The 20,600-nt window shown below is 48.2% G+C and overlaps 1 protein-coding gene across 4 annotated transcripts in view; it reads left to right on the top strand.

The window, feature by feature from the left end:
• Positions 1-3,607: 3,607 nt before the first annotated feature.
• SLC7A1 (solute carrier family 7 member 1) overlaps positions 3,608-20,600 on the top strand; it is an 87,253-nt gene continuing 70,260 nt past the window's right edge. The window contains exon 1 of one of the 4 annotated variants that reach the window (XM_054446535.2): positions 3,608-3,883. The gene's annotated coding sequence lies outside the window, so the exon portion shown is untranslated. Of the gene's footprint in view, positions 3,884-12,550; positions 12,570-20,600 lie in introns of those variants that run through there. The other 3 variants (XM_063650731.1, XM_063650730.1, XM_054446537.2) reach the window with 3 other exon arrangements.

Here is a 20,600-nt window from a genome sequence, read left to right as displayed (position 1 = left end):
TCCAAACCTCATGTTGAAATTTGATCCCCAATGTTGAAGGTGGAACCTAATGGGAGGTATTTGGTTCGTGGGTGTGGATCCTTTACGAAATGTGCTTCCTGGGGGTAGGTGGGATGGGGAGATGAATTTTCACTCTATTAGATCACTCCAGAGCTGGTTATTTAAAGGAGCCCGGCCCTTCTCTCCTCTCCCTCTTGCTTATACTCTTGCCATGTGATCTCTGCACACACGCACACTCCCTTTCATCTTTTGCCATGAGTGGAAGCAGCCTGAGGCCCTCTCCACATGCAGATGCCCAATCTTGAACTTTCCAGCCATTAGAATTGTGAGCCAAATAAGCCATTTTTTCTTCATAAATTACCCAGACTCGAGTATTCCATTATAGCAATACAAAACAAACTAAGTCTATTTCTGAGCTCTATATTCTGTTCATCTTTATACACATTTTTCGTCCTTACCATGAAGTTCGTATGTATCCAGCAGGTAGTAAAATTCTTATTTTGAAAATGAGGAAACTGAGACACAGAGTGAACAGGGCCACTCTCCCCAGGCCAGCAGCTGGTTAGAATTAAAACCCACATCTGTCTGGCTCTGATTATGTGCACTTTCCTTGCTCCCAAGCTGCCTAATGGTGCTAGAAAGAGACTTAGTATGTCAACTTTAACCTTAGATGTTGCTCTCCAGGGCCTAAATTGTAGCATCTCCTTTTCTTAATGGTTGCTGGAATCTTGGGCAGCTGCTCTTTGATTGTAATCAAGGCTGCCTATCACTCATGGTTTCTCTGAACCTGTAATGTGAGTCCTGACCTGCCTAAAAACTGGCTTTGCTTAAAACATTTAGCCCACTTTATCAGCATCCTCTAATTTTTTGCTGAGATCTTGTGCATAACTATTTTTTCCCTGGTTTACACTGAATCCTTTTTGCTGAGAAGTCACTTGCTCATGGGGCTTGTCTTACTGTCTTTTTGAAGACAGGACCTTGCTGAGTGGGATTGCTAAACGGAGCACAGTGCTAAAAATCTCCTGGGTTAAATTTCACCCATACGCCCATCAGGGCCTGGAGCACTTGCTCTCAGAATTTATAAACATTAACTTCATGTTGGCGCTCTGTGTTGCCCAAGGAGAGCATCTCTACAATCTACGAAATTCTATTTTACTGCCAGAAGTCAGCAAAGAGAAAAAGAAAGAAAGACAGATAGGCAGAAAGAAAAAATTCCACAGTCATATTTCAAACACCAAGGGATAGATTTTTTTCTTAAGAATGTAAGATTTACAAGCTCCAAACAGGGGTGAAATAGTTTGCAGAAGCTCTCACAGCAAATGAACTGGTAGAGTTCAGATTCAAATCCTGGTCTGGTGCCAAGGGCAAAGCAGGTGGTCTTTAATCCTACCAGGCTTCTCTCTGTGAGAAGCGGACATGCTTACTGTAGCCTCAGCAGGCAGAGTAGGCTGCGTGGGATCTGGGAGATCTCCTTCTGTGAGTGGAGAGCATAATTTCACCACTATGCAATTGAACTAAGATACATTGTTTTATTTATTTTTTATTTGTTTTTTTATTTTTTTTTTGAGACAGAGTCTCGTTCTGTCACCAGGCTGGGGTGCAGTGGTGCGATCTTGACTCATTGCAACCTCCGCCTCCTGGGTTCAAGCGATTCTCCTGTCTCAGCCTCCCGAATAGTTGGGACTACAGGCGTGCACCACCACGCCCAGATCATTTTCGTATTTTCAGTAGAGACAGGGTTTCACCATGTTGGCCAGGATGGTGTCAATCTGCTGACCTCATGATCTGCCCGCCTCGCCCTCCCAAAGTGCTGGGATTACAGGCGTGAGCCACCGCCACAGGCCAGATTTGTTGTTTTAAAACAAAGCATATATGGTGGCTTACTATGATGTCAAGCACTGTTCAAAGCACATTACAAAGTTGGGCAGGATGATGCTTGCCTATATTTCCAGCAACTGGGGAGGCTAAAGTGAGGGGATCGCTTGAGCCTAGGAGTTCCAGGCTGCAGTGAGCAATGATGTTGCCACTGCACTCCAACTTGGTGACAGAGTGAGACCCAGTCTCTAAAACAAAGACAAAAACGCATTTTACAACTGCTAAGCCACCTGCATGTGTTCATTAAAACTTCTTCTGGGGACGGGCATGGTGGCTCATCCCTGTAGTCCCAGATGCTAGGGGAGGTTGAGGCAAAATGATCGCTAGACAGCTGGTATTTGAGGCCAGCCTATGCAACATATCAAAAACCTTTGTCTATATATATATATATATAAAATATTAACTAGGCATGATGACATAAGCCTGTAGTTCCATCTGCTTGGGAGGCTGAGGTAGGAGGATCGCTTGAGCCTGGGAATTTGAAGTTACAGTGAGCTATGATTGCACCACTGCATTCCGGCCTGGGTGACAGAGTGAGACCCCTGTCTTTAAAAAACAAACAAATGACAGCAACAACAACAAAACACTTTTTCTGAAGCTAGCGCCATGCAGTTATGTACTTTATAAATTGCTAGTCTAATTCCAAGGGAATAGTTCAGCCGCTGACATTTGAGAAGGACCTGTAGAAAGGATTCAAAGACCACGGACACCGTCCACTGTTTTTCTGTTTTCCTACAAGATAGAAGAAGGATGGCAGTATTAATTTATGCCCTGCTTACCTATCCCAAGTCCCAGATCACTGGATCTTTAAAGATTATGATTCTCACTTGGCTTTTGGTACAAAAGGAGACAAGGAGGGAGCTTAAAAGGTGAGCACGGTGTGATTCAGGACTGAAGTTTCTGCCACTTCCTGGGGGGTAACTGCAAAAGTGAGCCGTTCTGACTAGCGTTTGTGCATTTGCCACTGCCAAGGGGGCACAGGTAGATTCAAGCTTTGGGGCTCTTCTGACAACTGGCAAGGATAAGGTATTAGCAAGGGCAAGGGAATAGCAATAAAATAATCCAATAACAAAGACATGAAGATTTATAATAATTTTTAGGCCGGTGCAGTGTTTCAGGCCTGTAATCCTAGGGCACTTTGGGAGGCCCAGACGGGAGGATCGCTTGAGCCAGGATTTCGAGGTTAAGGTGAACTGCGCTCCAGCCTGGGCAACAGAGTAACATCCTGTCTCTAAAAAGAAAAGAAAACAATTTAAACCCTTTAAGTGCATACCAAATCTTTTATTTTGGAGAAGGAAAACTGGTTTCGAGTTCCGTGTGAGCTCCCCGGGGCCCGCCGGGAGGGGGTTGGCACGGCCGGACCTGCAGCACTAGTTCTGGCCGGGGCGCTGTGGGATCTGCAGGGGACCACAGGATGCTGTGGCGCGGAGCGCTCAGATTGGCGGAGAAACGGCCACACGCCTACGGAGCTACTGCGAAGGCGAGCGGAGGCGCAGCCCGCCGGCCCGCCCGCCGCGGGAACCCCAGGTTGGGGCGCTGGGCGCGCGAAGACTCAGCCGCCCCGCCCACCAAGGGCGCGTCGGTCCCCGGCCGCAGCCTCTGGGCTGGCAGCCGGCGCCGCGCCGCGCTCCCATTGGTGCCCGGCGGTGACGCGGCCGAGCGGGCTGGGGCTGCCTGGTCCGGGGGCGGGCGCGGGGCGCGGGGCGCGGAGCGTGAGGGGCGGGGGCCGGGCGCACTCCTGATGAAACCTGGCGCCGGAACTCGCCAGCCCTCGGCGCCCATTCAGTCCGCGCAGGCAGGTGTGAGCAGCGGGTCAACTACCTGGCAGGCGCGCACGCGGCCGCGGGCTCCCGCTAACCGCAGCCTCCACTCCTCTCCCTGCGCGCCGCGCCCCCGCCCCGCCCCGCCCCGCCCGGTCTCCCCGGCCGAGCGTCCGTTGGTCCTTGAGCGCGTCCGACAGTCTGTCTGCCCGCGATCCTGCGGGAGCCCCGCCGCCGCCGCCGGCTCGGTGAGTGCCTGGCCCCGCCAATGCAGGGGGCAGCTCCTTGGGCCCGGGTCATCACGGAGGGGGCCCGGGCGCCGCGTGGGGCCGCGGGAGGGCGGCGCGGGAGTGGCGAGGGCCCCCGCGCCGGGAACGCTGCCATCCTCCGGGAAGGGCCAGGACCAGGGTCGGGCGGGCCCCGGGGTGGGCACGCGGGGCTGGTGCCCATGCGGCTGTCGCCTCCACGGAGTCCATTTTGGCTCCCTGAAACCGCGGCGTGGTGCATGATGCAACACCGAGTGAGTAAGCGTGGGCGACCTGGCGATGCCCGCTCCGCGCGCTTGTCCCGGGACCCGCGCGCCGCTACGCACGGGGTGGTCGGGGTGCGTAGGCGGGCGGCGGGCATGGGGGCCAGCCTGGGAGGCATCCGGAGCCCGCTGGCGGCGAGGAGACCTTCCCTTACATGGCGCGGTGTAGAGCACCCCGCCCCGCCACGAGGTCCGGGGATGTGTCATCAGCCGTGGGTGGGGACCCTGCCCGGCCGCCCGGAGGGTGGTCCCGCGGCAGGTGGCCGGCCCGGGGACTCTGCTGCCATCCTCGCCCGGTGGTCGCCCTGACCTAGAGCGCCTGGCCCTCCGCTTGTCCCTAGAACCCGGGACGCGCCGTCTGCACCTCTCGTCTGGGTCCCCAAGATTGCTTCGAGGAAGTCTCCCCTAGGTGGGCTTCCTTGTGACCCAGTGTGGCCTGAAAAGGCCGGGTTCCTCAAGCCCTCCACATGGTTTGGAATGAGAGGAAGTTCTTCCGCCTTTAGCAAGACACCGTATTCTCAGGGTGTTCCTTTCTGCGTAGTAGAAAACTTCCCAGGCATGGGCAGGTCAGAGTCATTCTAAAACCTGCGCGTACACAGAGCGGCAGCTGCACTGTAGTACTGCAACAGCCTGCTGGTTCAGCTCCTGACCCTTTCCAGGGGATGGGGGAACCAGACAGCAGTTGTGTTTGACTTGTGTGACTAGGATAGTCAGACATGTGCCTTCAGGAAAAAAAAAAAATAACCTACATTTCCCAATACTCACGTCATCACCGCCATGCCCTCATGTGTTGGGTTTTAGTCCAGACACAGTTACCAGATGGTTGAGATTTCAATCCCAGGTGTATCTCCCTAAAAAAATGTGCCTTTTATCTTACTTACGTTCGACTAGTAGAATTGTGTATGTCAGCCTCTGGCCGAATGCCCTAATTGTATTTAATTCGAATTATAATTTATCTGGGATTTTTCCTAACATTTCTTGCCCTTTATGTTTGGTTCAGATAATAGGAAACCATGATACATTTATTCCTCTGGTATTTTTAGTTGGTCTCAGTGGAAATTATCATGATTTTTATATGAACACACCCACCTGTTATTAAAACAAAAGGTCTTATTTAAGTCACACGAACAGAATAGAAACTTAGGGGAAAGGTCAACAATAGATTAATGGTTTTAAAAATAGGTTTAGCATATTACGATCATGTTTAATTATTATAAAGGTAAAATTCAAAGGATGTCAGAGGAGTTTTGAGTAAAGAGGACAGGGCTTAGTAAGTAGATCAGAAATGTACTCCCTTGTCTGGGTCTGGATCCTAGAGCCACGTGCTCCTGTGCATGTGATTACTTGCTTTAGGTAAAAAAAAAAAAAAAAAAAAAAAAAAGGCTTGAAAGACAAGATTGTTGACTTCAGGGAGTTTCAATTTTCTATTTGGTAGAAGAAGTCATTCTTTGATGGAATTAAATACATGTTGATTGATTATTCTGGTCTGTAGTTTATTTTAACCAAAGTCCATACAAATAGGTAATTATGTCCAATTAAATAGGTAATTATGTCCAATTAAATTAAACCTTTCTCATTATCAACCATGTATTTGGAGGGATTGCTATTAATCCTAGGGACAAATTTGAAATTTGTTATGTGCATCCTTGTTATGGAGAAAAATATTGTTTCCCTCTAACCTTGGAGATACTTGGGTCTCGGACTTATCTCTTCCAGAGGCATCTTCAGAGATGCCTATCACTCCACCTGCCTCTTGGTCCTCACTCCAAGCAAGACCTTCCAGTGGGATGTGGTGTTTTTCTGTATAGTTGGCCCCTGCAGACCTGGATAGATTTTATAAAGGCAGATCCAATAGGATTGGCCAGTGGATTCACGGAGGATGAGAAAGGTCAAATATGACTCCAAGCACATCGGAGTTGCTGTATTAATGAGATGGGAAGGCTGAGCAAAGAACATGTTGGATGGAAGAGGGACTTTTTGAAAGCCACAGCTGACCTTTTTAGAACTGTCATCCCCAGGGTCAGGGCTGGAAGACGTATCTTCTTGGGGCCCCTCTCAGGTGTCTGCCTGTGTGTTGCAGCCACCCGTTCAGGCTGCTGGCCTCCTTCCCCTTCACCTAGCTTTACTGGCTCCTCTTGCCAAATCTGGGGGGTCTCTTCAGCCTCTGTCTCCTTGCTGCCCAGGGCCTCCGTTTGCTCCCCTGCCACCTTCTAGTGGGCCTCCTGGCGGTGGGCTTGTCCTGTGGGATGGAGACCCTCCAAACATGGGGTTCAAAGGTCCTGGGGTATTCCTGGATCTTCAGGACATCTGCCTACCCTCAGGTTTCCCGGGCCTTGGGTGGGGAGGCATCAGATCCCTGGCCAACCTGCTATCCACCCCAGGGTTTAGACCTCTCTTCCAGTGAGGGAACAGAGTAGTAGCTTCATTTGTGGCAGATTATCTGCCTGTGATAAACTTTAGTGGCCTCCCTTTCTGTTTTGCCATAATCTGCCTCCTCCCCCACTCCCATACCCAACTACAAAGCAGCCTTGAAAATAATCACCCCTGTGGTTCAGTGTGGGTCATGATCTGTCAATCCAGGCTTAGTACATTTGCCAAATGGAATTACCAGAAAGATGGCCATCAAACTGGGAAAATGATTTGGTGGCTTGCTAGCTGTATTCATTTCTCTCCCAAGGCATTCGTTCAGATGTGCAGCGTTGGCAGGCCCGGGGGATGCCGTTTACCTGGCCCACTGGGCGGGATTTGGTCATCCCAGGAACATGGGCTGCAGAAAAGACGTTTCTGGGCTTTGGACCAGATTCTGGCTGGTCTGTGGTTTGCCCCTCCTGCCACACCCAGTGGCTTTCATTGGGCTTTTTTCCTCTAGTTATTGTCAGGAACAGTGGGGAATGGCAGGTATTGCATTTGGTGAACACACTGGATAACTGGAGTCAGAGCCGTGTGACTGAGGGAAGAGGCCTTCACAGCTTCAATGCAGAATGGGATGATTATCTGCCCTGAAACGAAGGATGCTACTTTGAGGGGAGTTGGGACCAATACTGGGAACAGCACCGTTCCTGGCTCCTCTGGCTTTGCTTCTCTCTGAAGTAATTTAGACTTCGTGAACCTTACATACTGGCTCCATCTGTATATTGGGAGAGCCTGTCCCTTTCAGCCTCACAGTAGTGAAGTTAGGAAGCACGGAGTCCATAGTGTTCTTTGAAAGAATCAAGGCACCAAGTCCATGCATTTACATTTCTCTCTTGAAATCAGTCCTTTTGTTAGCAGCCTGCAATTCTGACCACGGCAACCAAAAATTTCTGACCGTGGCAACCAAAAATCAAGCGCTAGGAAACCTGGGGGTTTATTTGGAGGTGGGAGAGGATGTCCTTTCTTCTAGTAGGACTATGTCTGGCTACATTGTCTTTCCATTTTTTTCTGATTGTCCCCTTGCCCCCCTCCCTTTTCTGGGGGCACAGAGGGCATGGCAATTTTGTTTCCTAGCTTTCCGTATTCCTACCACAGTGCTTTCTTCAGAATATTTGTTCAGATCGGGTTCTTGGCTGTGAGGACAACCAGCTGCTTTCCTGTTTCTTTAAAAGTGGATCCCACACTCCCATGTCCTGCACAGTGAGTTCTGCATCGTAGAAACCATCTAGCAGCAGTGACTCCAGGAGTGGCCTCTGCTTGGTATGGGGCCTCTGCAACATGAGGTTATGGGGCCTCTATGCTGTGGGATCAAAGGAGATGTCATGACCCCTACTGACAGAAAGAGTAGAGCCCCAGAGTGGGTTCCACTTACAGGGTAAGTGTCTTTTCTGAGATATTCCTCGGAACCACATTTAAATTCTTTTTCATATTGTTTGCATAATAATTGGCTTCTAGTGCCTACCTTATAGGACTGAGAGGATTTAAATGAGATAATCCATGTTATGGATTTAACACAGCCTCTGGCACAAGTCTAAATGTTGCATTTAAGTGTTAACTATTATACTGGAAAGAAGGCTCAGTTCCTTGATTTAGGTGTGGGAGAAAAATATGTATATATTTTGAGATAGGGTCACACTCTGTCACCCAGGCTGGAGTGCAGTGGTACAGTCACAGCTTGTATTAGCCTCCACCTCCTGGGATCAAGCGATCCTCCCACCTCAGCCTCTCAGGTACCTGAAACCACAGGTGTGTACCACCACACCCGGCTAATTTTAATTTTTTATTTTTTGGTAGAGAAGGGATCTCATTATGTTGCCCAGGCTGGTCTCAAACTCCTGGCCTCAAGTGATCCGCCTGCCTCGTCTCCCTAAAGTGCTAGGTTTATGGTCGTGAGCCACTTAGCCTAGCCCTGAGAAAAATAATTTTTATAACAACTTAATTTCGCTCTCTCATTTTACCAAGGCATTAAAATGTTGTGCTCTTTCCTTGGGTGTGTGTCTAAATTAGAAGGGGCAGACATAGTCCCAGGGTGCTGGAGGAGGGATGTGGGCCTCTGAGGCATCTGCTGACAGGTTCACCATCCCATCTGGTCCCAGGTTTGAGGGAAGGAACAATAGTCTCTGGGCTGTTTTGGCTCTGACTGCCTGGATGGACTTGAAGCCATCTCTCTTTGGGATCCTGGTGTCTCCCTGAGCATGGGGTGCAGGTTTGCTTAGGTCTCAGACACACGCACCTTGGGCTCAGTAACTTCTAGGACCCCTGGGAAACAGAGCTCTCAACCCCTTTCTTAGTGTTTGCTGTGTGTGTGTATGTGTATGTGTATGTTTATGTGTATGTGTATATGTATGTGTGTGTTTGGAGGGGGACAGGACGGGAGTGACTGCCCTGGCTATAGTCATCCCAAACATTTTGTTCAAATTACTCTGAAGCCCTTGGGTTTTAGAAAAAGCAAAGCTGAAAAGCTGAAACTCTGGGCCGCGTGTTTCCCACCTCACTCATCCCGTGCTTGGGTCAGTAGGACAGGATGCCTCCATACAGGACAGGGGTGGTGGGCGACACCCACCTGGGGGCAGCAGTGAGAAGGCAGGGGCTCATCCTCCCCACAGAGTGGCTGGAGTTGATCTGTTACGGACGTCTTCGAAGTGTCCTCTGCATCTTGTCTGCTTACTGAGTGCCATTAGCCAAAGTCTGTTAGGCCAAGTAGGAAGGAAGGGAGGGGCCCCGGGGCTAGGTAAGATGAATCATTGCAAGCACTTATTTAGTGCTCACCATGTACTCTGTGCTTTATCTGTGTTTCATTTGAATCTTCCTAACCACCCAGTGGGGTCAGCCCTTCTGATTTGACTGATGGGGAGAGGGGAAGGCAGGTGGCCCACGGGTACACAGGTAGTCAGTCAGTGGCAGAGTGAAGATTGGAACCCAGATGTCTGCCTGTACCTGGACTCCAGCCTGTCTCGGGATAGGCCTGGCCTGGCCTGCCCTGTGTACACTGAGCGGGAGGCAGACAGATCTGAAGCCCATCTGCCTGCGTTCCTCCGTTTCTGGCTGAGTCCAGGTGGTGCTGGCACCGGTCACCCGCCCCAACGCTGGATGGCACCCTGCCTCCCCTCTCTTTGCCCTGATTTCCCTCTGCTGTCTCTGAACGCAGGTCTTCCCCCTCCCAAGTCCAGGCACCTGGGGTCCTTGGGGCAGCTGCGCTGGGATGTGGCCAGTGTCAGGAGCCGGTGTGTGTGACAGAGGCTGGGCTGCATTCTTTCTGGGTCAGTAGTTTGACATTTACATCACCAGCCTTTGGCTGGATGCAATGCCTCCTGCCCAGACCACAACGGAGTCTTGTTTGATTTATCACCATCCAGCCATGTCCACACTCCACCTCCATCTCCACCTGGGGAGACCCCTTTGCAGGGGGTCTTGTGGAAACCAGAGACTGTTCATAGGGGAAAGTCAGCTTCCTTTTCTGTATTCCATCCTTCTTAAGGCCAGTGGCTGCTGTCATCCTGCCCTTGGCTTGGCTTTGCTGATTTCTACAATATCTTGCGGCAGAGGTGCCCCCTTTCCTTAGAGGATGCATCTTTAACACTCTCAGAGAGGCTGGGGCAGGAGCTGTCCACACCAGGGCCCGCAGCAAGGGCCCATCTTCCCCAAAGTGACTTGGGAGTGTCTTCCTGGCCCGCAGCTTTTCCACAGTGTCAGGGACGCCTCCTGCCCTCCCTTGGGATGAGGCCTGGTCCAGGAGCTGGGGGCGTTAGGGTGCAGTTTCTGGGACCCAATGAAGGCCCCCTGGGAAAGACTGGCAATTAGAGTTAGGAGAACTCTTCCCTCACCCCTTTTGCCCATCTCCTTTTCCCTTTTTCTTTTTCAGCAGTTTTTGGATAACATTTCAAACTTAAAGAAAAGTTGCAGAGGCCAGGCATGGTGGCTCACGCCTGTAATCCCAGCACTTTGGGAGGCCGAGGCAAACAGATCACTTGAGGCCAGGAGTTTGAGACCAGCCCTGGCCAACATGGTGAAACTCATGTCTACGAAAAATACAAAAGTTAGCCTGGTGTCGGTGGCGCATGCCTGTAGTTGCAGCTACTCGGGAGGCTGAGACACAGGAATCACATGAACCCGGGAGGCGGAGGTTGCAGGGAGCTGAGATCACACCACTGCACTCCAGCTTGGGTAACAGAGTGAGATACTGTCTCAAAAAAAAAAAAAGAAAGAAAAGAAAAGAAAATTTGCAGGAGTGCAAGGAACTCCTGGGTACCCTCTCTCAGATGCACAGGTGGTTTATGTTTTGCCTCCTTCTGTTCTCTCTTCACCCACACACAAACTCACATGCACACAGACACATACATTTTTTTCTGAACCATTTGAGAGTGAGCTGAAGACGTCATGCTCTTTTATTTGCCCTGTATACTTCGGTGTATGTTTCCTAAGAACAAGGACCTTCTCTCACATAACCACAGTACAATAGCAAAGTCAGGAAATTTAACATTAATACAACCCTGCGATCTAGGCCACAGTCCATATTTGACTTGCAGTCGTCCACATAATGTCCTTTATAGCTAAGTATTTTTGGGGAAGGAGTTGTGCAGTGTGGGGGTTCTTTCAAAAGAGCTGTAATTTTCTACCTCATAAGCCTTTTTAAGAAAAAATGTTTCTAAAAGTTAGAATGTTTGTTGTGGAAAATTTGGAAACTACAGAAAATTAAAAGAAGGAGAAAATAAAACCCATTCATAATTCCAGCTCAGAGGCTGAGTGATCGACCAGAAAGGTGGTGGGAAGACTTTCTCAGCTCCTTCAGCTCTGGTGACCTGGCCACCCAGACCCGTGATCCCTCCACCACCCACACTCTAGTCAGGAACCCCGCAGCCGAGTCCTGGGGCTGTGGGAGGAGCTGGCCCCTGTCTGGAGCTGACGGTCTTTCATGCTCCTGCCCATCCCTTGGGCAGGTGCCCACCGAGCAGGCGGACTTAACCAGCCTTGGTGGTGCCTTTGTGGTGCATATCCTCTGGGTAGGGAAGGGTGGAGATCGTTAATAAATATCCAGAACTTGTTTGAGACTTGAAAATAAATGTTGCAGGCCCACTCTTGTCTGGTCTATACCCCTTGCTTCCTGGACTTGGCAGAGGTTAAGGATGGGGCCTGGAGCGTGATTGAGGGAAACAGCACTGGCCCCGTATCAGTGTATCAGTGAGCTCTTGGGTGCTTCATGTGGTTGTTAGACTTGCCTTTTAATGAGCCTCTTGGCCCCTACCAGTGGGCTACGGAAGAAATCAAATGTGAAATTTTACCATGTGAAGTTTGCTGTTTGCCGATGACTGTGCTTCTCAAAAGTTCTTAGGGAAAGGATTTAAAACTGGTGCAGGTAGTGAAGTTTGGATCTCGCTTCCCTGCTTTGTCTGCTTAGGTGGTCCCTTCGCCATAACAGCTGTAACTCAGAGTGGCTCTCCCCTTTCCTGGCCCAGAACGGGTCTTTGCTAAGCGAGTCTGGTTTCTGGAAGGATTTTGTTCTTAGAAGCTACTACGTCATTGTCCTCAGCTCCCCATCATTTGTACCTCAGTTTCCCTGAGCTGTAAGTCTATGTTATGTGTGAAAATGGGCCTCTGAAGGTCATGATCAAAAGCCTTGGGTATTTTTCCATGTGTTTGTTTTTTCTACTCCGGCCCCAGACCCTCTCCTTGAAGGAGCTGGCCTTGAGAGTGACTTCGGTGGGCAGCCGCCCAGACTCCGCACACCCCGCTGAGTCCACGTAACGCCCAACCTGGACGGGCCAGAGCTGAAGGGCTACTCTTCAAAGAAACCCTTTGAAGTGCAAACATTTCCTTTCCTGAAAAGAAGGGAAATTGAAATGAAAACGTATTGTTCTGTGCAGACAATGTTCTCTTCGATCAAAGAGGGAGTGGGGCTTATAAAGGGAGATGCACAAATTAGAGCTTGATGTGGCCAGTGGTGTGGACGTGAATATTTATCCCTGTGGAGGAAAATAGTGGGGTCTCTGAGATTCGTAAGACTGTATTTTCCTTTTTTTTCTTCTTTTTCCTGAAGGCTGTGAATCTAGGTCTAACGTTCTATTTAATGATGTCTCTTCTTTGTGTTTTTATCTTGTGGTAAGCATTTGGGAGTGTCTTTCAGTAAATCATGATACCATTTCCATGTTAGAATATTATGTAGCCAGTAAGAATGGTGTTTTCAAAGAACATTTGATTTTATGGCAGAAACTTTAATGTTAAAAGTGAAACCATCTGGGTGCAATTTTCCATGTTCGGTGTTATCTTAATGAGATATATGTATTTGCACAGAAAGAAAAGACTGGAAAAATTGGACTTTGTTTTTCTCACTGCAGTGTTTGTGGCACCTAAAATAGTGCTCAAGAAATATTTATTGAATGATTATTCTTATAATTAGTAAAACTGTGTTTAAAGGAGGAATGTCTTTGAGCTAATGTTTTGGCAGGTGGATGGGACAATATATTATTTTAAGTTTCTGTTGTAATTTTGCCCTGGCAGCTCAGTTCTGGTGGATTTTGTTCTTTGGCACACATATGTATCCCATTTTGCACTTTGGTACAAATTATACTGTGAATGGGTGACTTTGACATTTATATTTTTGGAAGAATCCGGTTCTACTGAAATCAGAGTATCAGAATGTTGCCTTTTTCCTAATGTTCCCAGATGGGGCAGAATTACAGCTTCTTCTTACTTACTCTGTAACTAAGGAACCTTTGGGCCAGTTTGTCCTGTCCTGTGGTTGAGAATTTTTGCCTGATTTGCCCAGGGTTTCTCATCCTTGAGCATCCAAGGCTACCAAGACACACTGTTCATATGTCGTCCTGGTTTCTAATGGATCGTTATCTAAAAATGCAGCTTCCCATTCTTACCTGCACAGTAGGTTAGCTTGGAAGATGTCCATCCCTGGTCTCAGTGGTCTTGTTCAGGGAGGGTGAATGTCACAGCTGTCCTTTCCTCCCTGGTGAGATTGTTTCATTCCTCCTTCAGGCACTTGGGATTCAGAGCCCTGTTGGCTGCCTCTTCTGTACTGTCAGCTTAGCACAGGATTCTGGAAGCCCGGTGCTGGGAAAGCCTTTCTCTGGGCTGTTTGGGATGGGACTACTGGTTACCCGCACATGCTGGTACTCACTGGGTGTTCCTGAGGATGGCGGCTTTTAAACTTCTTTGACCGCAGTCTCCAATAAGAGCTAAATTTACATTGTGATCAAGTACACACACAGAGGCACACATATTGATATATAGATAAAATGAAAAGTTTTATGAAACAGTATTCATTTTTACTATCTGTGATACACTGAGGTAATTTTTGCTCTTTTCTATTTCATTACAAGAAAAATTCCTGGTGGCAACTTCGAGTTTGCAAAACACACTAGGTTTAGACATATGAGCCATACCTCACCTGCAACTCCACCGCATTGTCCTGAATTTCATGTTCACTGCTGGCACTAGGGGATGGAAGTCAATTCTCCATCCAGACCAGTTAGGGCAAAGAAAGTTGAAGAGTCGAGGTTTCTTTTTGTGGTGATTTGAGAGTTTCTGACTGAAGGGGACATTATTCTCTGTGATGATGCCCAAGAAAGTGAGTAGGTTTTCAGGGCAGACCTGTGTGAATTCCCCAGTGTGGTTTGCTTATGCAAACTGGAGTATCTGTCCTTAGTTAACCTGACACAGTGGTGTCCCAAAGGTGGCCTGGTCAGACTGTATGTGAGTTTTTAGAAATGGGCCATACATTTGTTAATTTCGGTGCTCTGATTTTCTTTGAGTTTATTTTATTCAGCGTGATGCGACGAAGAACCTATCTGAAAGAGTTAAGGATTTTGGGGAAGAAGAGTGAGAAAAGATACTCATAGAAATGTTATTTTTTGACTAAATCTGATGGGTTAAAATCAAACAGTATTGAAACTATATTAACAATAGCAGCCATACCGTTCAATAGTTCTTCTTGAAAAGGTTGGATGGATTTTTGCTTAAGAAATGCTTGAATGTTTTTTCTTTTTTTTCCTTAGAAAATAAATGTCTTTAAGTCTGTGTATATAATTCACAAAACAATTGTAAATCAAGGGAATTGACTCTGCCTAACAAAGGTACAATGACATAACAGAACTAGAACAAGATAAATGGCCTCGTTTATTGAAACAATGTGCAAATGTCTGTCCTTGTTCTTGGGAAGTTTCTTTTATTTACTATGCTTCTCAATAAAAATAAATTTGTTGTGAGAACTCAGAGTGCTTACTTTACAGTATTCTTAAAAATTCATATAGAAGTTACAAATATTGGCCAGGTGCGGTGGCTCATACCTATAATCCCAGCACTTTGGGAGGCCGAGGCAGGCAGATCACCTGAGGTCAGGAGTTCGAGACCAGCCTGGCCAACATGGTGAAACCCCGTCTCTACTAAAAATACAAAAAATTAGCTGGGCATGGTGGCACAGTACAGCCCCCGAGTAGCTGTACTCCTAGCGGAGGGCTGGGTCCCAGCTACTCGGGAGGCTGAGGCAGGAGAATCACTTAAGCCCAGGAGGTAGAGGTTGCAGTGAGACGAGATCATGCCATTGCACTCCAGCCTGGGCAACAGAGTGAGACTCCGTCTCAAAAAAAAAAAAAGAAAAAAAAAGTTACAAATATTACCACCACCATTGTTGGTATTTGAGAAGAAACGTCATGAACTTGATCTGATGCTGTTGTATATGTTAATGTTTGAAATAAATGATGACTCTGTTATTGCAAGTGTACCACACTTCCCCACAAATCTATAACCTCACAGTTTCAGCAGCTAGGTTTTTTTGTTTTTTTTTTTTAAACTTTTGTTGGAAGACATTTCTTTTTTCAGATTGCTTTTTTTCCAGAGGGCAATCTTGGGAGAAATTAAGCAAGAGCACTCATTAGTTCTTTGAGTAATTTTATTGAACTGGGAAGAATGTCTGTCTTGCTGGTCTCAGAGTTTGATACAATTCGAATTTTAGAAAATTATCAGATCTAGTTTGTGCTGGGATTCAGGCCTAATTACTGAAAGACTCTGTGGTCCGATGAGTCAAGGTGAGGGCGTTGCCGTCTCATGTTTCTTGGGTGATTTGGAGTAGGGCAGTGGCCGGGGGGGAGAAAGCTCTCTGCGCAAATCCAAATCACTTTCCTGCGGCTCGTGGTTGCCCATGAGTAGTCCTGTGTGGAGCATCACACATCTGCAAGGGACGTCTTGCTGAGTCACCCTGTGTAGAGTTTGAGTTGCTGGAAGAGTTGAAGTCTACTAAGAGTCTCTTTCCAGCAAAGGGTCCTGCTATGTGAAGGAAGAAAGCACGATTCCACCTTGGGGAGGCACTTGGGAGCAGGGACAGAGGGAAAGCATGGGTTTCTCAACACGGATGCTTTGTGGGAGCAAGCAATACTGCCCCATATCCAAATGAGCAGTGACTCAAACATTTGGGTTCTGGAATTGCCCTTGTTGCTAGACTTCCTTGAAGGAATAGAACTGTGGGGGCACACTTTAATGTGCATGCGGGCACGGGTGTGGGCTCCTTTACAGTTCTGGGGTGGGGCCTGAAGGCCACATCGCTGCCAGGTCTAGACCTAATAAAGGGCCTGCACCTAAAGATGCAAACTGTGTAAAATAGAAAGTTAAAAAGTTAAACCTGGGGATAAGACTAACTGGAGCGTATTGTTTCTGGAAATGTAGCACACAAAGCAGGAAACGTTTCCATTGTAGTTGTGTACATTGGGTGCATTTTGTAACATGCCTGTTCATTATGACTGTTACTCCTTCATTGCTATCTAAAGAGCATGTAGGTAGGTAAGGTCATATGGATTGAGCAAAAATGGCACTAGGGGCAGGCAGTAAGGATAGAAGGAACATATCTCAGCGAGTGTGCAAGTTAAGTACTTGGCATAATGTAATAGTGCCTTTCATATCCTAAGGTCATACTGCGGGTATCTTTAAACTGTCTAGACCACACATGCATACAGATCCTCCCCTGGGGATCTCCTGAAATGCACGTTCTGATTTGGTAGCTCAGGGAGGGGATCTGAGAGATTGCATTTCTAACCAGCTCTCAGGGTCACTTGGAGTAGCAAGCACCTCCGAAACTGCTGGAACCTGGAACAACTGCAGGGAGACCTGATCTGCCCATTAGACCACATCTCCCTGAGGGTCTGGGATGCATGTGTCTTTGTGCCTCCTGTACCAAGAGCAGTGCCTCGTATGAAGTAGATGCTCAAAATGATCTTTTCAACTGAACTGAAGAGGCTGCTGTCCCAGAGCCCATTTACGTTAGTGGCCTTGGGACGGCAGGGGTGGTGGCCCAGTCATAGCCTGTGTACTCATTCCGGCCCAGCTTGGTTATTGCTTTACAGCCATCTGCAGATAGGATGTGCAAATTTGGCAGCAGAGGCGGGGCTCCTGGCACCGGCAAGGAGTGATAGCCGAGGGCTTGGCAGTGAGGACAAGGACAGAACACCTATGGAAGAGAGGCAAGAACTCAGTAACTACTGCCGTCAGGGATAATTAGCCCAAGTGGCAAGCAGCCCTCCTCATTTCCGGAGGTCTGTGTTATACACCCACATGCAACTCTGTGCCTCAGTTTCCTCATTTGAAAAATGGAGAAACTTACAGTCCCCCTCTTGTAGGTTATATTAAGGATTGAAGCTTTTAGCACCTTGCCAGGCTTAGCACGAGAGTGCAATAAACATGAGTTGCAATTAGGATTGGTGTGTAAAGGGTTAAGCCCCAGCCTTCAGGGAGGTTTCTCCCAGAAGAAAAATCCCATTCCTGAGGTTGCACATAAATGTGTTGGTATTTTGCCACTAAAGGAGTAGGTGTAATTAACATGCAAAGTGATTCCTCCAGAAGGCTGGGGGTGGTGAAATGGGCGAAGGAGAGGTTGCTACTTGTTCCTCATTCTCAGGAAATTCTTAATGGAAGAGGCAGATGTCAGGAGCTTTCTAATTAATGGGCAGGCGAGGTGGGAGATGAACCTGTCTTGGGGGTGTGCCTCAGGGGCAGGCATGGCGCTGCCAGAGCTAGCACTGGGGTGAAGTTCCAGGGACCCTTGCCCGTAAGACGTTAAACCAGAATGCCACTTAGAGGGGACGGCGCATGCTTGGATGTATGCTCTAGTGTTTAAGCCTCTTTGCAGCTGACTTATATTTGGTTCTTTAAAAGTCTTAGAAGTGGCTGGTTAAAGGTAATGGGGTGCTGAAGCATGGCTCCCACACATCTCTGTCACTCCAGAGGTGCTGGGCACGAGTATTCAGGGAAACCTTGGCTGTGTCTGACTTATGTTTACTTCAGAACTTTATGCCTAGCTCGGGGGTTTGCACAGGGACATTGAAAGTAAGAAAGAAGAGAGCAAAGTAGATCGGTCTCTCGGAAGGCTTTGACGGGGGCCCAAGCTTCTGTATTTTCTGCAAACGCCTGTGAAAACTCCCAGAACATTCCTTGATCAAAATGGTTTTCTTGTACCTTCTCAGAGGGGGAGAAGCGAGGGTGGGGGCGGGGTCGGGATGTCATGGGAAAGGAGCGTTCTTAAGCTGAGTTGTATGTGATTTTTATTTTTCTCTGTTGCCTGGTTCATTAATTCATAAACTCCTTTAGAAGGCTAAAGAGTTCATTAGAAATATCCTATTTCTGTTAAATAGCATAGAAACATGTCATTTACATTTTTCTTTAAAACTCAGAACTTGAGATCACTTCTGTAAAATGTGAGGCAAGGCTGGCCCTTCTCTGGGAGGCTCTGGCGGTGGTGGGAATGTGGGGTTCAGGGGACAAAGGGCACTTGCGGTTTACCCTGTGACCTTGGGTAGCTTTTGAATTTTTGAGCCGTGTGTGTATTGCCTTTTTGAAAACCCCATCATGGCATTGCTTCTTTGGGGAAATCTGATTTTGTTTGTATGGTACCTCTTGCAGGAATGTAGAGGGTAGCTTTTAATCACCTTCTTAACACTGTTCAGTCGCTAGAAACTGGCATATTATTCATTTGCCTCAGCAGGCGTTAAGATTAACAACATATTCCATGGGTGAAACTTCGCAGTTGGGCCCAGGAATAGTCTCTCTGCTTTATAGCACTCATCACCTTGCTGGAGAGGGAAAATCAATCAGGTAAGGAGACATGTCTTGATTGTTTAGTGAAGCAGCCGTGTGAGGAAATTAAGACTTGTTTCCAGGTGTGAAAAAGGCCTATGAAGGAGGAGGCTCTGCCAACCACTGAAAGTGAGTTCTCTGCATGTGTTTATGTATTGTCTGGGCGTGAAGAGGGGTAACATGGAACAGATCTCAAAAGGGGGAGGCAGTTATGAAGGCATTGAGAAATAAATGTGGAAAAGCAGAGAGGAAGCACGGTGTAGGAGTCCTGGACTCTTAACAGAGCTTGAAGTACCTTGGAGCCTGAGAACCCAGACATGTCCCCTCTGCTGTCCCCTCCTGCCTGGCCTCGGAAGTCCTCCTAGGGACTTATCACACTTGCTGCATGACAGTTCCCGGATGCACTGGCCCCTCAGCAGTCACAGCCTGGAGTTAGAGAGACCTTCACCCCACAGGCTCAGCCATGGACTCATGTGATCCTGGGCAAGAGGCAGGTACTCCAGGCCACGTTTTTTGCCTTGGGGGTCTGAAGAGCTTGCACTAAGATGCTACCCTCTGTGAGATTTCCAGCCCTAAACAGGAAGTCAGGGACATTCCATGATTATGGATCCACCAAAGAGCTCTGAGCAGTTTGGTGGCCATGCTGTGAAAGTGGATGTTGAGTGGGAACAACCACGATCAGATCTAGTAGGAACAAAGGGTCTGGTAGGAGGATGACGACAGAGACCTCTACTAGAGAAGTGTTACTTTGCCTGTGTTAGCCCAGAAACATTGAACAGGGCACTGGTTCGACCAGAAGGAGCAGAATGGCTCTTGTAAAAATAAAAAGCACTTGGTACCAGCACGCATGTGGTCCACCAGGTTTGTGCCCCATCAGAGGAATACTCTGGAGGAACTTGGGCCGTTCAGAATAGTGTATTTCCAATGCAGCTCTGGAAAGAGTGAGCAGTTGTGGACCAAACATTTCATGGTCTGATGAAAAGCTAGTGGATGCTGGCCAGGTGCGGTGGCACTTTAGAAGGCCGAGGCGGGTGGATCACCTGAGGTCAGGAGTTTGAGACCAGCCTGGCTAACATGGCGAAACCCTGTCTCTAATAAAAATATAAAAAAATTAGCCAGGCATGGTGGTGTGTGCCTGTAGTCCCAGCTACTTGGGAGGCGGAGGCAAGAGAATCGCTTGAACCCAGGAGGCGGAGGTTGCAGTGAACCAAGATTGTGCCACTGCATTCCAGTCTGGGCAACAGAGTGAGACTCCATCTCAAAAAAAAAAAAAAAAAAATGCTAGTGGATGCTTATCCATTCATGACAGGGGCAGCCGTTTCCTGGTGTCAGATCCCTGGCTGCGGTGTCCTGCGGTGCGGGGCGCCTCAGGTGGAGTTTGGAATGTCGGGATAGGCCATGAGAAGTTTCAGTTCCATACTATCTCACCAGGGAGGAAGCCTGAGAGAAGTTATTTTTCAAAAGGATTAGTGAGCCATACACATCAAAATATATACAGGCTTCATCAAAGGAAAGAGACCCAGCTTGAATTGAGGATGAAGCATTTCCACAGCAGAGTCTGGCCGAAGCTCTGTGTTGAGATATCTAGAGAGAGCTGTCTGCTGCCTGAAAGGTTTCTTTTAGAAAACCCTTCATGGTGGCACCACTTGTATCTGTTTCTCTTCTGCCCTCCTGAGGGACATACTTTTCCCCAGCGGAATGAAGAAAAAGGCAATATTAAAAGATGTGTGAGAGCGAGAGTTCTTGCCTGCTGCCAGGCCCTGCCTGCGGAGAGAAGGGCAGGGCTGTGGAAAGAGGCCTTGGGTCTGAGAACAAGAGGACTCATTAAAGTCTGTGGCTTTTGACAGGCTGTGACAGGGAGCCGGGGTATTGAGGGATCACTTTTCCAGCATTGGTGGATCCTTAGTGGGCTTGGAGCTCTCAGAGTACCCAGTGAAAAGGCACCAGGCAAGAGCTAC

This window comes from Pongo pygmaeus, chromosome 14, assembly GCF_028885625.2.
Source record: "Pongo pygmaeus isolate AG05252 chromosome 14, NHGRI_mPonPyg2-v2.0_pri, whole genome shotgun sequence".
NCBI lineage: Eukaryota > Metazoa > Chordata > Mammalia > Primates > Hominidae > Pongo > Pongo pygmaeus.
The sequence above is the reverse complement of the archived record's forward strand: the minus strand, read 5'-3'. Positions and strand labels throughout refer to the sequence as shown.